General features: G+C 37.8%; 1 non-coding gene across 1 annotated transcript; it reads left to right on the plus strand.

Moving 5' to 3' along the window:
- The first annotated feature begins 6,588 nt into the window (after positions 1–6,588).
- On the plus strand, positions 6,589–6,695 carry LOC131170946 (small nucleolar RNA R71). The gene has a single exon (XR_009141709.1). It is a non-coding gene; the product is annotated as a small nucleolar RNA R71 (small nucleolar RNA).
- Positions 6,696–16,566: the final 9,871 nt, after the last annotated feature.

Here is a 16,566-nt window from a genome sequence, read left to right on the forward strand (position 1 = left end):
TCGAAGGGGGGATTCTTCGAACATTCGTCCTTGTCCTTCTTCTTGAGGCTATGAAGTTTCACAAGGTCCCTCCCTTGCCTCGTCTCTCCGAGAGATGATGTTTCTTTTGGCATCCACCAAGTAGCATGTTTTGCCCACCTTCTTACATATCCCCATGGCTATGCAGATAGTTTCATCAATTCTCGACGTTCCCGTAACAAAGCACAGTCTGTGATGTCCTGGAACAAAGCCAAAGTGGAGGGCAATGGTGGTGACAAGGCTACCAAGTACAATGTGCCTGATAGACAGTTGACAGAGCCATTGGAGATGGTTGCATAGGAAAAAGCCAGTGCTACAGTGCAGTCCAGTTACCATGCACCATAGGAAAAATAGCTTGCTGGCATTGACAATGCTAAGGCTAACGCCACGGCCCATTATGGTGTGGGCGGTGAACCGGTGCATATATCGCAGTGCTAGACTAGTGATGCCCGTTGATTTGGATTTGCTGGAGTTGTAGGGCTCTGTGTTCAGTGCAATGGAATCCCAAAAGTTGATGTTGTTGTACAGGATGTGGTTCCTTGGGATCTCTTGGTGGCCGAAATTGTCAAAGCCCAAGATAGCATTGAACTCGTCCATGCTTATTACCCGGTCTACACCAAGTAGGCAAAACTCAATTCTGCCCCTGTCATCCCTGTCAGTGGGCCATAAGTTGGCCTTGAAGCTATCCAAAAATTCTAGCGTTTTGTCTTTGTAGGCTGAAAATTGGAGTTAGGAGAACCTTGTCCACCCAATGCTGTCAAGTAGCCCATTGATTTCCTCTTGCAACCCTATTTGCTCTAAAAGCAGAAAATCCATGTATTTGGTGGAGCATATTTTTTAGGCATGAAGTCAGGTGCACATTGCTTTGTGGGCATCATCTCAAAATCCCCAAGGAATAGAGATTTCGGGTTGTGGAGCAGGTTGTGACTGTGGTTACGGTGGAGGAGGGGCTTGTTGAGATGGTTAGGGAGTGGCTACTCTCGTTCTTGGGTGTTGGGTTAGAGGCTGGGGTGGAGAAGGTGAGGATTCTCCTTTTTACCTTGAAGAAGAGCCGATCCTTCTTACAGATCTCTTCACATGAGCCATGAATGTGTTTTTGGGAAGGAGAAGAGTAGGATTTTGGTGAAGGGAGATGAGATTTGAGAGGTTTTTATAGGCTAGGAAGGGAGTAGATGAAGGGTTTTGTGTTTATGAAGGATTTTAATACTATGGGTGCATTTAAAGAGCCATTAGAACTCTTCATTTCGCTCGTTTTGCACCCCAGGAGTCGTGTTTGCTACGAAATACACGAGTCGTGTATCACTACATGGGTCTCAACATATACGATCGTGTAAATTTCTGCTTGAAATTTTCAAAATCTATCATAGTACACGGCCCGTGTAAATGAGCTTTGGAACCCGTGTAACTTTCTGTCTCCCGAATGGTTAAGATTGCATGAAATTTATGGATTTCTAGAAAGTTACACGGGGTGTGTAACACCGTACACGACCGTGTAATTTTTTGATTTTTCAAATCTTTGGCAAATGAAAAATTTTAATCTCATAACACATGAAATTGATGCAAAGATTAATAATAGAGTTACTTCCCCAGTTTTGTTCAATTTTCCCTTTTGTGGTTTTGACTTAGTGAGTCCCTTCCTCTCTTAATCTCTATTCCCCTTTTCAAAAATCCTATAAAATGAAATGCTAATGAGTATGAAACAAAAATTCAATATTGAAGAAAAAAGAAAATAAGAAAAGTTTAGAAAAATTTTGGATTGCCTCCTAAAAAGCGCTCATTTATAGTCTTTAGCTAGACTTTGCTTGTTTATGGTTTGTCAGTAGGAGGATTAAGAGTGCAATTGACTCCCGTTTCTATGGATTCTCCCTGAAAGCAAGGCTTTAGCCTCTATCCATTGACCTTGAATGCGCCTGAGGTTTCGCTCCATGCCTCTACTGCTCCATGTGGGAAGACTTGGGTGACCTTAAAAGGTCCGAACCATCTTGATTTCAGCTTCCCCGGAAAGAGTTTTAATCGAGAGTTGAATAAGAGGACAAGATCTCCTTCTTTTATCTCTTTCCTTACTATGCGCCTGTCATGCCATCTTTTGGTTTTATCCTTGAAGATTTTGGCATTTTCGTATGCATCCTGTCGGATTTCTTCCAACTCATTTAGTTGTAAGACCCTTTTCTCACCAGTAGCTTTGAGGTCAAAGTTTAAGATCTGAATTGCCCAGTAAGCTTTATGCTTAAGTTCAACAGGGAGATGACATGATTTTCCATAAATCAGACGGAAGGGTGTTGTGCCAATTGGGGTTTTATATGCAATGCAGTATGCCCAAAGTGCATTATCTAACTTTATGCACCAGTCCTTCCTAGATCTGTTTATGGTTTTTTCCATAATCTGCTTGAGTTCCCTGTTTGAGATTTCTACTTGACCGCTGGTTTGAGGATGGTAAGGTGTGGCCACTTTGTGAATCACTCCATACTTTTTCAGTAGTTTTTCGAATTGTTGGTTGCAGAAGTGACTTCCTCCATCACTAATTATTGCTCGTGGTGTGCCAAATCTTATAAAAAAATTTTTCTTAAGGAACCTTGTGACCACTCTAGCATCATTGGTTGGTGTCGCCATTGCTTCTACCCATTTTGATACATAATCAACTCTAACCAGAATATACTTATTTCCATGGGAAGAGGGAAATGGACCCATGAAGTCTATTTCCCATACATCGAACAATTCTATCTCAAGTATACCATGCAGTGGCATTTCATTCCTTCTTGAGCCGTTACCTATTCTTTGGCATTGATCACAACCTAGCACAAAGGATCTTACATCCTTAAACAGATGTGGCCTGTAAAACCCTACTTGCAAAATTTTTACTATGGTTTTTGAGGTGCCGAAATGTCCTCTATATAGTGATGAATGGCAGTGATTAATGACACTTTCCATATCTTCCTTTGGTATGCATCTTCTTATCAACCCATCATTACATCTCTTGTATAGTAGAGGTTCCTCCCACAAGTAATATCTCACATCATGTAGGAATTTCTTCCTTTGCTGATAAGTCATGTTTGGAGGAAGTATCCTCCATACAAGGAAATTAACAAAATTAGCGTACCATGGAGCCTTGGAGAATGCAAGTAATTTCTCATCAGGAAATGAATCATCAATTGGCAAATCTTTGAAGTCCTCCATGTACTCCACTTTTAGGCTGGAAAGATGGTCAGCTACTACATTTTCGAATCCCTTTTTGTCCTTTATTTCAAGGTCAAATTCTTGTAGGAGTAGGATCTATCGAATCAGCCTTGGTTTTCCTTCCTTCTTGTTCAAAAGGTATTAGATTGTAGCATGATTTGTAAATACAATGACTTTTAACCCAATGAGGTAAGATCTGAACTTGTCATTGCAAATACCACTACTAGAAATTCCTTTTCTGTGGTGGCATAATGGATTTGTGCATCATCTAATGCCTTGCTAGCATAATAAATAGCATGGAGCTTTTTATCCTTTCTTTCCCGAGCACTGTTCCAACTGCAAAGTCACTCGCGTCGCACATAACCTCGAATGGTAGCTCCCAATTCAATGGGTGCATTATTGGTGCTGATATCAGGGCTTCTTTTATCCTGTTAAAGGAAACAATCCAATTTTCATCAAAATCAAAGGGAACATCTTGACTTAACAAGTTAGTAAGTGGCTTAGCTATTTTGGAAAAGTCCTTGATAAATCTTCTATAGAATCCTGCATGTCCCAAAAAGCTTGCACTCCCTTGACTGATTTGGAGGTGGCATGTTTTCAATGATCTCAATTTTTGCCTTATCTACTTCAATTCCTCTTTCTGATATCAAATGTCCCAGAACTATACATTCCCTTACCATAAAGTGGCATTTTTCCCAATTTAGGACTAGGTTTGATTCTTCACATCTTTGCAACACCTTAGATAAATTAGCTAGGCAATCATCAAAAGTAGTTTCATAGACAGAAAAATCATCCATAAAAACTTCCATGATATCTTCAATATAATCAGAAAAGATAGCCATCATGCGTCTTTGAAAGGTAGCAGGGGCATTACAAATACCAAAAGGCATTCTTCTATATGCAAATGTTCCATAGGGGCAAGTGAATGTTGTCTTTTCTTTGTCTTCTGGGTGAATAGGAATTTGAAAGAATCCTGAATACCCATCTAGATAACAAAAACAGGAGTGTTTTACCAATCTTTCTAACATTTGCTCAATGAAGGGGAGAGGAAAATGGTATTTTCTAGTAGCACTGTTCAATTTTCTATAGTCTATGCAATTCGCTAACCAGTGACTACCTTAGTAGGGATAAGTTCATTACTTGCATTTTGGATAACAGTTGTCCCACCTTTCTTAGGAACTACATATACTGGACTAACCCATTTACTATCAGAGATTGGGTATATGATACCTACATCTAATAGTTTTAAAATTTCTTTCTTGACTACTTCTTTCATGTTTGGGTAAAGTCTTCTTTGGTGTTCGATTGTGGGTTTACTGTTTTCTTCCATGGGTATCCTATGCATGCAAATCAAAGGGTTGATTCCCTTTAGGTCTTCTATCTTACACCTATGGCTTAGCTATAGATCCTAAGTTCTTTTAGCAATTTTTCCTCTTCTAATTTAGACAGGCTAGCATTGATTATAATAGGATATTTAGAATTTGAGTCCAGAAATGCATACCTTAGCAAGGAAGGGAGAGGTTTAAGCTCTATATGTTTGGCATTTTCCTGGAGCTTACCTTCGATTTGTTCCTCGTTCAAATGCTCCATCTCGGAAGCGTTAGCTAATGGTAGGGGTGGATGAGCTGCTAACTGTTGTGCACAGACTGCTATTTCTGTATGTTCATCATCCACCATGTGGTTGTGCATAATACATGCTTCAAGAGGATCTTTAGGATGTGTCTCATGAAATTCCTTTTCAACATGTTCATCAATTGTGTCGACTTTAAAGCATTCATTAGGTTCAAATTTGTGTTTTATTGTGTCAAACAAGTTGAACTCCACTTCTTCTTCTCCTACTTTGAGAGTTAGTCGCCCATTTTTGACATCTATGATAGCTTCGACAGTTGCCAAGAATGGTCTTCCCAAGATGATAAGAATTTTAACATCTTCTTCCATCTCATGGACAACAAAATCCACTGGAATGAAGAATTTGCCCACTTTGATCGGAATGTTCTCCAGTATTCCTACAAGATATTTAATAGATCTATCAGCCAATTGCAATGAGATTGTTGTGGGTTTCAGTTCCCCGATCTCCAGCTTTTTGCATATTGATAGAGGCATTAAACTGATGCTTGCCCAAGATCACAGAGAGCCTTGTCTATTTTCTTATCACCAATAAGGCAAGGTATGGAGAAGCTTCCTGGATCTTTCAACTTTGAAGGTAATTTGTTTTGCAGTATGGCACTACATTCCTCTGTTAGAGCTATTGTTCCATAGTCTTCTAGCTTCCTTTTCTTTGACAGAATTTCCTTAAGAAATTTGGCATAGGTTGGCATCTGAGAAAGTGCTTCAGTGAAGGGGATGTTGATGTAAAGCTTTTGTAAGACTTCCAAAAACTTCCCAAACTGCTTGTCCAATTTGGCTTTCTGAAATCTCTAAGGAAAAGATAGGGGAGGCTGGTATAGTTCTAGTAATTTCTTTATCTTCCTTGCTTCCTTTTCCTAATCTTTCTTAGCTTCTTCCTCCTTTTTCTCTGCTTGGTCTTTAGATTTTTCTATGGTTTCCTCTGTTGGTTCTACCTCTGGTTGTACTAGAGTTCTCCCACTCCTCAGTGTAACTGCCTTACAATGTTCCCTTGGGTTCATTTCTGGTTGGCTAGGCAGTTTGCCAGCAGCCTTACTTGAAGAGCTTGCTTGCTGAGCGATCTGATTCTCTAGCATCTTGTTGTGAGTAGCAAGTTGGTCCACTCTGGAAGGCAACTATTTAATCAATTCAGTTTGTTGTTGTTGAGCTGCTAGGAACCCTTCCATCATGGTTTCCATAGCCATTTTCGGTTCAGGTTGTTGGTGCTAAAGAGGTAGTTTTTGACTTATGTTCTGAAATCCAGGGGGTGCTGGTGGTTTGTACCCATGTTACTTGTTTATTGGATGGTTCTACTAATTAGACCATGAGAAATTTGGGTGGTTCCTCCATCCAGAATTGTAAGTATTTTAATATGGGTTGTTTGACTGCCTCTGGTTGAAGTTTCCTCCGTTATTTTCATAGTTCATCTGTTATGAGGAGGGTTCATTGAAATTGCTGTATTCTGAACTCATGTATCCTCCTCCATAGCTGTCTTCATGTTGATTGTTTGTACTAACTATGTTGGCTTGCATTTTCTCGAGTTTCCTTGTGAGCTGATCAAATTGAGCAATTATCATGCTTAGGGCGTCTACTTCTAGTACCCCTGCAGTTTTCCTTGCATTTCCTCTTTCATTTGACCACTCATAGTTATGGTATGCCACCCTTTCTAGAAGTTCAAGTGCTTGTGGCATTGTTTTCTCCATTAGATCACCTTCTGCAGCTGAATCAACTGTGGTCCTTGTAGAGGGTAGTAACCCATTATAGAAGTTTTGCACTAATAGCCAATCTTCTATACCATGGTGTAGACATTCTCTTTGTAGGTCTTTATATCTTTCCCATGCATCATAGAGTGATTCTCCCTCCTTTTGTCTGAAGGTGTTGAGCTCAAGCCTTAGTTTTACAGTCTTTGCAGGTGGAAAATACCTTGCTAGAAAAGCTTGAGAGAGATTCTCCCAAGTAGTGAATGTTCCAACTGGTTGAGAAAGTAACCACTTCCTTGCTTTGTCCTAGAGGGAGAATGGGAATGCTCTGAGTCTTATTGCCTGATCAGACACTCCATTCATCTTGAATGTATCACATAGGGCAAGAAAGCATTGGAGGTGATAGTGTGGGTCTTCTGTAGGTGAACCTGCAAACTGGGTTTGTTGAATCATTTGGAGCCATGCTGGTTTTAATTCAAAGTCGTTGGCTTCCACTGTGGCTCTAGTGACACCAGGCTGAAATCCTTGGATAGATGGAGCTCCATAATCTCTCATGAGTCTCGGTCTGTCATTAGTATCGCCCATGGTTGGAAATTCAGGATCTCCTTGACTGTGCTCTTGATGTTTCCTTTCCCTCTTGATGGCTTTCAAAGTTCTGTCTATCTCCAGATCACAGTCCAATATTTCTTCTTCCAGCCTTGTTCTGGTCATATACCAGATTGAGAACCTGAGAGAAAAGAAGAAAAATATAACCAGTAAAATAAAATTATATAATAAATAAAATTGCCTAAATCAGCTAAATTGCCTATCGCTTGATATTACTAATACCAAAGAGTCCCCGGCAACGGCGCCAAAAACTTGTTTGCCTGGTTTTACAACCCCGTAAGTGCATGGATTACTAACAAGTAATAAAGTGATAAGTAGAGTATCGTTCCCACGAGGACCTTTTTTTAGCAAGTACCAATCTACACAATAATTTTGACTGTCTAGGCTATCGAATTTTTAGGGAATGAAGTTCGTTAACTTTAAACACTAGAATTGCAAACTTAAAATGAAGTAATCTATTTTTTGGAATAATCCGGGAGTTAGGATTTCATACTTGAATCTTATTAGGGATGTTATCTCATTTATTTACTGAATTGAGGTTCATTTTCTTTGATGGAAATTAGCCCTAAGTTATCCTAAATCCTTTCTCAAGGCATCTAGGGTGTATTTTAATTAATTCAAACCCTACTTTCGTGGTGATCAAATTAAATAAAATCCTTTAAGACCTTTGACCAATTTTTAGGTTCCACAAAGGTATTAGCCTATGTCTAGGTCAGAATTCCTAGGTTTAAGATGTTGATTTTCTAATGTTAATCTTCACCTTTCAGTCTTTTAATCAACATCTACAATCATGTCTAAGTGTGTACCATCACATATCATGCATTAGGATCACAAGAAATTAAATCAATAAACAAATCTCAAATCTAGTAAATAAAACTTAATGTTCATCCATAATAATAATTACAAGCATTACTCTCCTAAATCCAGAATAAAGAAACTACTTACTAATGGTGAGTTTAGCAAACATCATGATAAAAAATAAAGACAGTAAAAAGAAAACCTTGTAAAGAAATAAAGCAATAGAAATCTGTATATGGAGATGAAATGAAGAAACAAAAGATAGTTTGTAGCTTTGATATTGTGGAACTTTAGCTGGAGAACTTCTGTTGGTACTGATGCAGAGCGCGAAAGCAGCAGCCTTCAGCAACACTCCCGACGATAGTCGTCTTTTCTTTTTTCTTTCCCCCCTTCTTTTGACATTTTCTTTTCTATTTATATTGGTTGCTCTAGGGTTAGGTTGCTCTGAGTCCAAAGGGCCTTAGGAGTCTCATTTTTATCCGAAAACAGGAGAGAAATTTGAGTTATAAAACTAGCTGCAGCATACTATATGGCTCGTGTGTCACTACAAGGGTCCTGCAAAGTAGGGTCGTGTAACTTGCTGGAGGAGAATCGTATGGTCTTGTTTTGGCATAGAAAGTTACACAGGTCTGTGCCAATTACACGGGTCTATGCCAACTACATGGGCCTGATTACACGGGTCATGTACTGTTGTTCCCATAAGTTTCTACAAGCTTGCAGTTGGTAGAGACTTACATGGGTCCCTGCAGATTACACGGGTATTATTACACGACCCGTGTACTTGTGTTTCTCATCGATTCTCTTGGCTTTCTTCTGGCAGAGATTTACACGGGTCTGGGGTTTGGTTTACATGACCCGTGTACTTTGTATCAGTAGCAATTCTTTATCTCTCGACTCATCCAAGCTTTTTTTGCACTCCTATACTTCTGTAGCTTCACCAAAACACCTAGAATAAAGCAGAAAACATGGAATTAAGGGCTTTACAATAGAAATTACAAAAACTAATGAAATCGACTATTATGCATGAAAATACTTGCCTAAATGCTATGAAATAGAATGCAAATGTGCTTAAAAACATCTATACAATTCAAGTGTATCAATCACCATGGATTTTGTCACTAGGCTGCCATTGACACAGAAGAAACATCATACCATTTGGGTAATTGTTAATAGATTAACAAAGTTAGCTCACTTCCTACCAATTAGAGCCAACTACTCACTGGAGAGATTAGCAGAAATCTACAAAGCTGAGATAGTACAGTTACATGGAGTGCCAACATCGATCATATCTGACAGAGTATCGAGGTTTACTTCAAGGTTTTGGAAGAAGCTACAGGAGTCATTGGGCACTCAATTGCACTTTAGTACGGTTTTTCATCCTCAGACAGATGGACTGTCCGAAAGGGTGATTCAGGTAACCCTTAGAACTTAGTAAATTGTTATAGTGGTTAAAGAAATGATAATAATAATGACATTATATGAATTACATGATAGGTGCTAGAAGATATGCTTCGGAGCTACATAATTAATTTTGAAGGAAGTTGGGAGAAGTATCATCCTTTGGTAGAGTTTGCATATAATAATAGCTACCAAGCCAGTATAAAGATGGCTCTATATGAAGCATTATATAGGATGAGATGCAAAACTCCCTTATGTTAGACAGAATTGGGTGAGGATAAGATAGTGGGCCCAAACTTAGTAAGACAGACTGAGGAAAAAGTGAAGCTCATCAGTGACAACTTGAAAGCCACCTCAGACAGACAAAAGTCATATACTGACCTAAAGAGAAAAGACATAGAGTATGAGGTTGGTGATAAAGTGTTCCTCAAGGTGTCGCCTTGGAAGAAAGTGCTAAGATTTGGCAAGAAGGATAAGTTAAGCCCTAGGTTTATTGGTTCATGCGAAGTCATTGAACGTGTGGGTACAGTAGCCTCTAGGCTAGCTTTACCACCCGAGCTAGATAAGATCCACAACATATTCTATGTGTTGATTGCTCAGGGGATACAGATCAGATCCTTCACATGTCATCTCAGTAGAAGAGATAATTGTACAACCTGACTTGACATATGAAGAAGAGTCGATTAGAATCTTGGCATGGGAAATCAAAGAGCTCAGAAACAAGAGAATTCATCTGGTGAAAGTCTTGTGGAGACACCACAACACAGAAGAGGCAACATGGGAGAGCAAGGAGACAATGAGGTAGTAGTTCTCGCTCTTCACATCAGGTAAATTTCGAGGATGAAATTTTTAATTAGTGGGGAAGAATTGTAATGCCCTCACTTTAGGTAGTCCATACATTATACTGTTTCGATGATTAACGTCTATTCAGACAACCAGAATATCTAGAACTACACTTAAATTATAGTGAGGAGATATAAAATGATGGAATAAAGACCAAGTAAAAGCTAACGAAAATAAGAGTAATGAAATGTAACTAGGTTAAATGAGCCGAGGTTCTAGTGATGGGTGACCGTACCGAGAAGCGACTGTGAAGATAGTTACTGACCCCAGACCCACGAAAAACCCTGTGAAATAAATTTTTGGGACTTAATTGAAAGTTTTATGAAGATTAAATGACATTAAGATGTCAAAGAAAATTCAAGAAAATTTGCTAACCGGTAAAAGGAAAAATATAACCCGATAAGCATAATGAATGGCATTTTGGTCATTTCAACCCCAAAATTGAATTGTCACCTAAATGTTAATTAAAATAAGAGAGGTTAAAACACATAAAATAAATTAAAATCATGAAAAATGTAATGGAAATGAGAAGAGAAGGAAAAGAAAAAGAAATTAAATTATTATATAAGCATGACATAGGGATGATGTCATTAAAAATTTATATTAATTAAAATTAACACATAAAATTGTATGGATAAATACTCTTGCATAAGACAAGTTTGACCAAAAAGAAACTATTTTCTCTTCTTCTTCCTCACCTTGCCGTCCACCATAGCCAAAGAGCTCTCTCCATTTTTGCTTGCTTAGCTTGATTCCCTCCCTTTTCTCACCATAAAACCCTAGGTTCTCTTCATTAAAAATTATCCCCACACCATAAGAAAGATTGTGGCAGCCAAGAAGTTGAGAAAAATTAGAGTTTTCACAAGTCCAAGAAGTGTCCAAAGAGGTTAGTGCACTATACACACTTCTTTCTTCATCTAAGTAAGAGTAGTATAATAAAGTGAAGTAAATTCCATGAAATTAAAATGAATATCACAAGTAGGGGAAACCCTAATTTTTGGCAGCCATAGGAAGTGAGTGAAATTGATGGTTTTGATGATTTTGAATTGGTTAGTGAAGTTAATTGATGAACTTATAAGCATTAGAAGTTAAATTGCATTGAGTATGCTTGAGATTGAAACTTTGAGTTAGGGTTTTGATCGAAATTTGGGATTTTTATGTCATGGCTTGAAATTGAGAATGTTGAGATGACTTTTTGCCTATTAGAAGTGCTATGAATGCAAAATTAAAGTTTGGGAGTTGGGAGAAATTGAATTGGGAGTGTACCCTTTCATGTAGGTTGTGGGACTCTTGAGTCCAGAGTTGTTATTGAGCTATAACTTAAATTGTGTTGCTCCAATTGATATGAGTACAATTGGAGATAAAACTATGGTCAAAATTCCACATTTTTCATGGAGAAATCATGCCCAAAATTTGTTCACAACTAGACCTAAAAATTGCTTGAATCCGACTAACCATACCCTAAACCCAGAAAAATGACCAAATACCTATTCATTTGGCCATAACTTCCTCTAGAAAGGTCACAATGACCTGATTTTTATACTATTGGAAAGGTTAGACATAGAAGCACAACTCTCATGAAGAAAATAGAACCCAAAATTGCCCTAACCAAACCAAATTGCTAGCACAAGTTAGGTTAACAAAACTATCCAGAACCAAACTGTCCAACCAAGTTTGGCAAAAATGCCATAACTTGGTCCAAAAAATTTCAAATGCAATGAAAACAGTGCCAAAATTTCCATAAGACATAAATCTACAATATTGTTGTTTTGACCAAAACCCAGAACAAAAGGGAACTTGGTCAAATTGCTAGAAAAATTCAGCACACCAAAACCTAGAATTGGACTAAACTATCACTTGACCCCAGAATAGTTTTTAGACCATATCTCCCAATAGTAAACTCCAATTGGGATGAGCCGAATTGTTATAAAAACCTAAGAAACAGGAATTTAACTTTGGTTTAGAAACTTTACTTAGATTATGTGACACCCCTTACCCGTCTACAGTGTAGCCGAGCAAGCTATGCCACACGGGGTACCGGCACATTCTAATATACCTTAATTAATTTATACCATACTTGTGAATATAATTTATGAAATATAATTTATTTTAGCCATTTATCAAAAGTATTATTTACTTGAGGTTCCGAAGATTTTAAAGAAAATCCGGCGGAGTACCGGCTAAAAATGGAGAAAACAGTTCTTCGGAACCTGTTAAAAACACTTCCAATATTTGTATTCCATCATCTCAACTCCAATATCCAAAATCTCATCAATATTTCTCAATTTCAGTTCTCAATAACCTTGTCATTTCTCAAACATCCATTTCTCATATACAAGCAATAAATAAATGCTCAAATTTTGCATTCATAGTCATCACTTTCATTATTTACATGAACATCAAAATATATTACATAAGTTCAAATACATATGAGAAAACAAAATTATGTTACAAAATGTCAAAATGACACCTAATGTCCTATCAATGCACAGCAGACGTTGAGGTGACACGGACATCGAGCGAATCTGCGGATGGACTCACCCGATGCGTGGTCTATCGGGCTCATGATCGGTATCTCCAGTACCTACGCATGGCAAAAGCAACGCGCTAAGCAATAATGCTTAGTGGTGCAATAATATAATAAAAGAAAATAGCAAAAAAATAAATGTGTATAGAATGTGTATGCTTTCTTTATTTGGTGTTGGCATATTCCTTATTTCATTAGCTTTGTTCACTTTTATTCATTTGGTTGCCCCAAGTAACCTACACTAGACGACTGGACTGGATAACGGGTAAACTGGCACTGGGTACCTAGTACCTCGGGCCGTCACACCATTGGTCACATATGCATCTCCGGCAGGCAATGTAATACTAACAAGTCAGAATAGTATCAGGCACAAGGCCAAGTCTCAATACAAAGTCAGAATAGCTAAAAGCCATAAATTCACAGAATGGCATATTGCCATGTGCAGTACTGCTAACTGAACCCTATTGGCATGCCAAACTATCCAAACCAATCTTGTTAGGTATACTAGGGCATTTGAAACTTTTAAATTCTTCAATTTGCGAATTTCAAGTTTTTGGTGTCACTATTCATCATTGGTCAACAAAAATGTTTGACTTTTAGAATAAAAATGTGTACATTGACTTTGGCATCCCCAACATACCACATTTAGTGTTTAAAACTTGTTGGCATTAAGTGTTATTACCATTCCAAAGTGTAACTCAACACAAGCAGAATTTTCAGTTTTGGTGAGTCAACTTCACTGTTCCATTGGATACTGTTACTGTAGGAATTTGAAGAAATGTAAAACATGAAAGTTGTTCCTTATTTTGTCTAGTTGAATTTCCTTTTTTGAATCACTCCATTTGGAGTTTTGTAGCTCTAGATATGGCCCAAAAACCCAATCTGGCCGGATTGCCAAATCTGCAGAATTACCATATCTACAGTAACATGAACAGTGACTTCCACTGCCATTTGGGTTAGGTTCTGGCCATAATTTGGGGTAGGTTCCTTCATGAAAGTTGTTTTCCTATGTCTTAACTTGTTGCTGTAAAAATTTCAGGTCAATTGACCAAATCTACAGTGAGTTATGGCCAAATGAACAGTTACTGTTCATTTGGTCAATTCTACAGAGGCAGTTGCAGGGTATCCGGATTGGGGCCAAGTTTTGGTCCTCTTGCTTTGGTCTTTTGGGCATGGTTTCTGCAGCAAAAATGTGCCATTATAAGCCTAGTTTCATGTCCAATTGGCCAAACACCAATTGGACTAACACAGCCCAAGTTATGGTAGTGCAAATGGACTGAATTTTCAGTCCCTATGCTGCTGTCCTAGGGCAGCCTGCAACCTCACTTTGCAACCTCATTTTTCAGTCCATTTGTTGGTCAATTTACCTAAAATGGTCACTAATTGACCATTAAAATGCTCTCTAATAATTTCCTAAACCAAATTTACATTTTGCTCACAAAACCCTAATTCAAATTCATGTTTTATACAAGTTATCATAGTTAACTTTTAATCCATTATTCTTGTGTTTATAACCTTCCAACATAACTCTAGTTCACTTCAAGCTCATAAAAACTCTCCCTTCTATTCCATAGCTAGGGCAGCCAAAATTCAAGATGTCATACACATAGGTTTTTGGTTCATTTAAATTACAATTCTTACTAGTTTCAAGTCCTAAACCATGAAAATAATGAGTTTTCAAGATATAGATGCACTAACCTCAAGTGGCAGAATTTTCCAAGCCTCTAAACCTCACTTTCTTTCTTCTTCTTGGCTGCCAAGAGCTTCTCCAAGTGATATGGTCAAGGTTTAATGAAAGGGGTTAGGGTTTAGTGGTGAAATGAAGGAAGGAATTGAGCTTTGATTAGGTTGTCAATGGTGGTTTGGGTCTCCAAGGGTTTCGGCTGGTAAGAGAATGAGGATGGGCTGCTGAAATTTTTAGTTATTTAGTCTTCATTTAGTCTTTTTATTTGTTATTCAAAGGATGGCTTAATTGTGATTGGTCCAAATTTTCTTAATGACATCACCATGATGTCATAATTAGGCTTTTTCCTCATTTTCTTTCCTTTCCTCCACTACTCATTTTCAATTTGATTTCTAGTAATGTTTATTCATATTTTATGTCATATTAATTATTTACTTAACTGGACAAGTCGGCCAAAAATCACCTCTGAAGGCGAAATGACCAAAATGCCCTCCGTTTGGCTTAACGGGTCAAAATTGTCTATACCGATTGAAAATTTTTTCTAGGTATTTTCTTGTCATTCTAATGCCATAGGAACCTCAATAACCCTTCTCTGGAGTCCCAAAAATTATTTTATAATTTTTCTCCCGGGTCTAGGGCTCCTCGTTGCGAGAACCGCAACTTCCCTCCGGTTACCCATCGCTTGGGCACCGGCTCGTTTGACTTGGTTGTATTTTATTTCTAAAATTTTTACTAAGTGTTTCTTATTAATATTTGAGTTAATTATGGTCCCTCTCTTAAGTTTAATTATTTTTTCGGACGTTCTAGCTGTCCGGACCGACACCGGTCACCAGAACAGCAGGATGTACGGAGTGGTTACCGGGAGGGTGTTATAGATTATGAGTGTAAGAACCCTAAAATGGGAGTCAAACCCATTGACCTGAACCTGGAATCCTGTAGACATAGGGTACCTGAGTCTAGGCCAATTAGTTTATTATAATTAATTCTACAAAACTTGAAAAATTGTAATTCAAAAATCTTAGTGATCCTAAGATATAGTGTAACAACTTCTATAAAGAATATTAGGCTTAAAAGTGGTTGTAACATGTCTAATTAATTAGAGAAAAATTGACTTCATAAACTGCCTAATTTTGGACCTAGAAATAGACAATGAACTAGTTGTGGTTAGTTGTGGTTATTATTCAAAATTTTTAGTTTTCAAGCCTTGTGTTTACTATTCCATTAGTCATTTTTACAGTGGAAATTTGGCAAAATGATCAGCATGAAAGTTGTTCTTTATTTTGTCTAGTTACATTTATTTTTTTGATTCACTCCATTTGGAGTTTTGTAGCTCAAGTTATGGCCCATAAACCACAACTGGCCGAATCATAATTTTTCCAGAATTTCTGGACTGACCAAATCTATAGTAATTTGAGTAGTGACTGCAAGTCACTTTTTGAATATGTTGTGGTCATAATTTGGGTTAGATTTCTTCATGAAAGTTGTAGGTCCATATCTCAAATAGGTTTTGGTAAAATTTCAGGTCAATTGGACCTTTTTACACTGAGTTATGACCAAATGACTAAATACTGTTCATTTGGTCATTTTACCTAGGCAGATTGCAGGTCACCCGGATTAGGGCAATCTTTAGGTCAACTTGTTTTTGTTTTATGGGCGTGGTTTCTTCACCAAAGTTGTGCCATTATGTGTCTAGTTTCATTTCCAATTGGCCTTGCACCAATTGAGCCTTTATAACTCCAGTTATTGCTGCCCAAACCTGCTGGACTCATGCCCAGTCCTGCAGGTTACCAAGGACAGCCACACCAAACTCAATTCCCACTACACAACCCACTTCATTTTTTATTCAAACAAAACCAAATGGTTACTAATTAACCATAAAAACTTACTTTCATCATCACATGATTAAAGTCTCATTTTCATCCCAAACCCTAACTCAACTATCTCAAACCATGCATTACAACTTGCATTTCATTACTCCACTTAAGAGATTAATACTAAGGGAAGCCATACTACCATTTTAACTCCATGAAAACCATCAAAATCTTACCCCAACCAAGGCTGCTGAAAATATGGGATGGGCATATACATGGTATTTATTAAATTTCTTTGTAAATTTACACTCATTCATGCTCCTTCAACATGAATTTAAAGAGAAAAACAAGTTTAAGTCACTAACCTCTAATGGAGTGAAATTGCAACTTGCTAGGGTTTTT

This window comes from Hevea brasiliensis, chromosome 11 (assembly GCF_030052815.1).
Source record: "Hevea brasiliensis isolate MT/VB/25A 57/8 chromosome 11, ASM3005281v1, whole genome shotgun sequence".
NCBI classification, from domain to species: domain Eukaryota; kingdom Viridiplantae; phylum Streptophyta; class Magnoliopsida; order Malpighiales; family Euphorbiaceae; genus Hevea; species Hevea brasiliensis.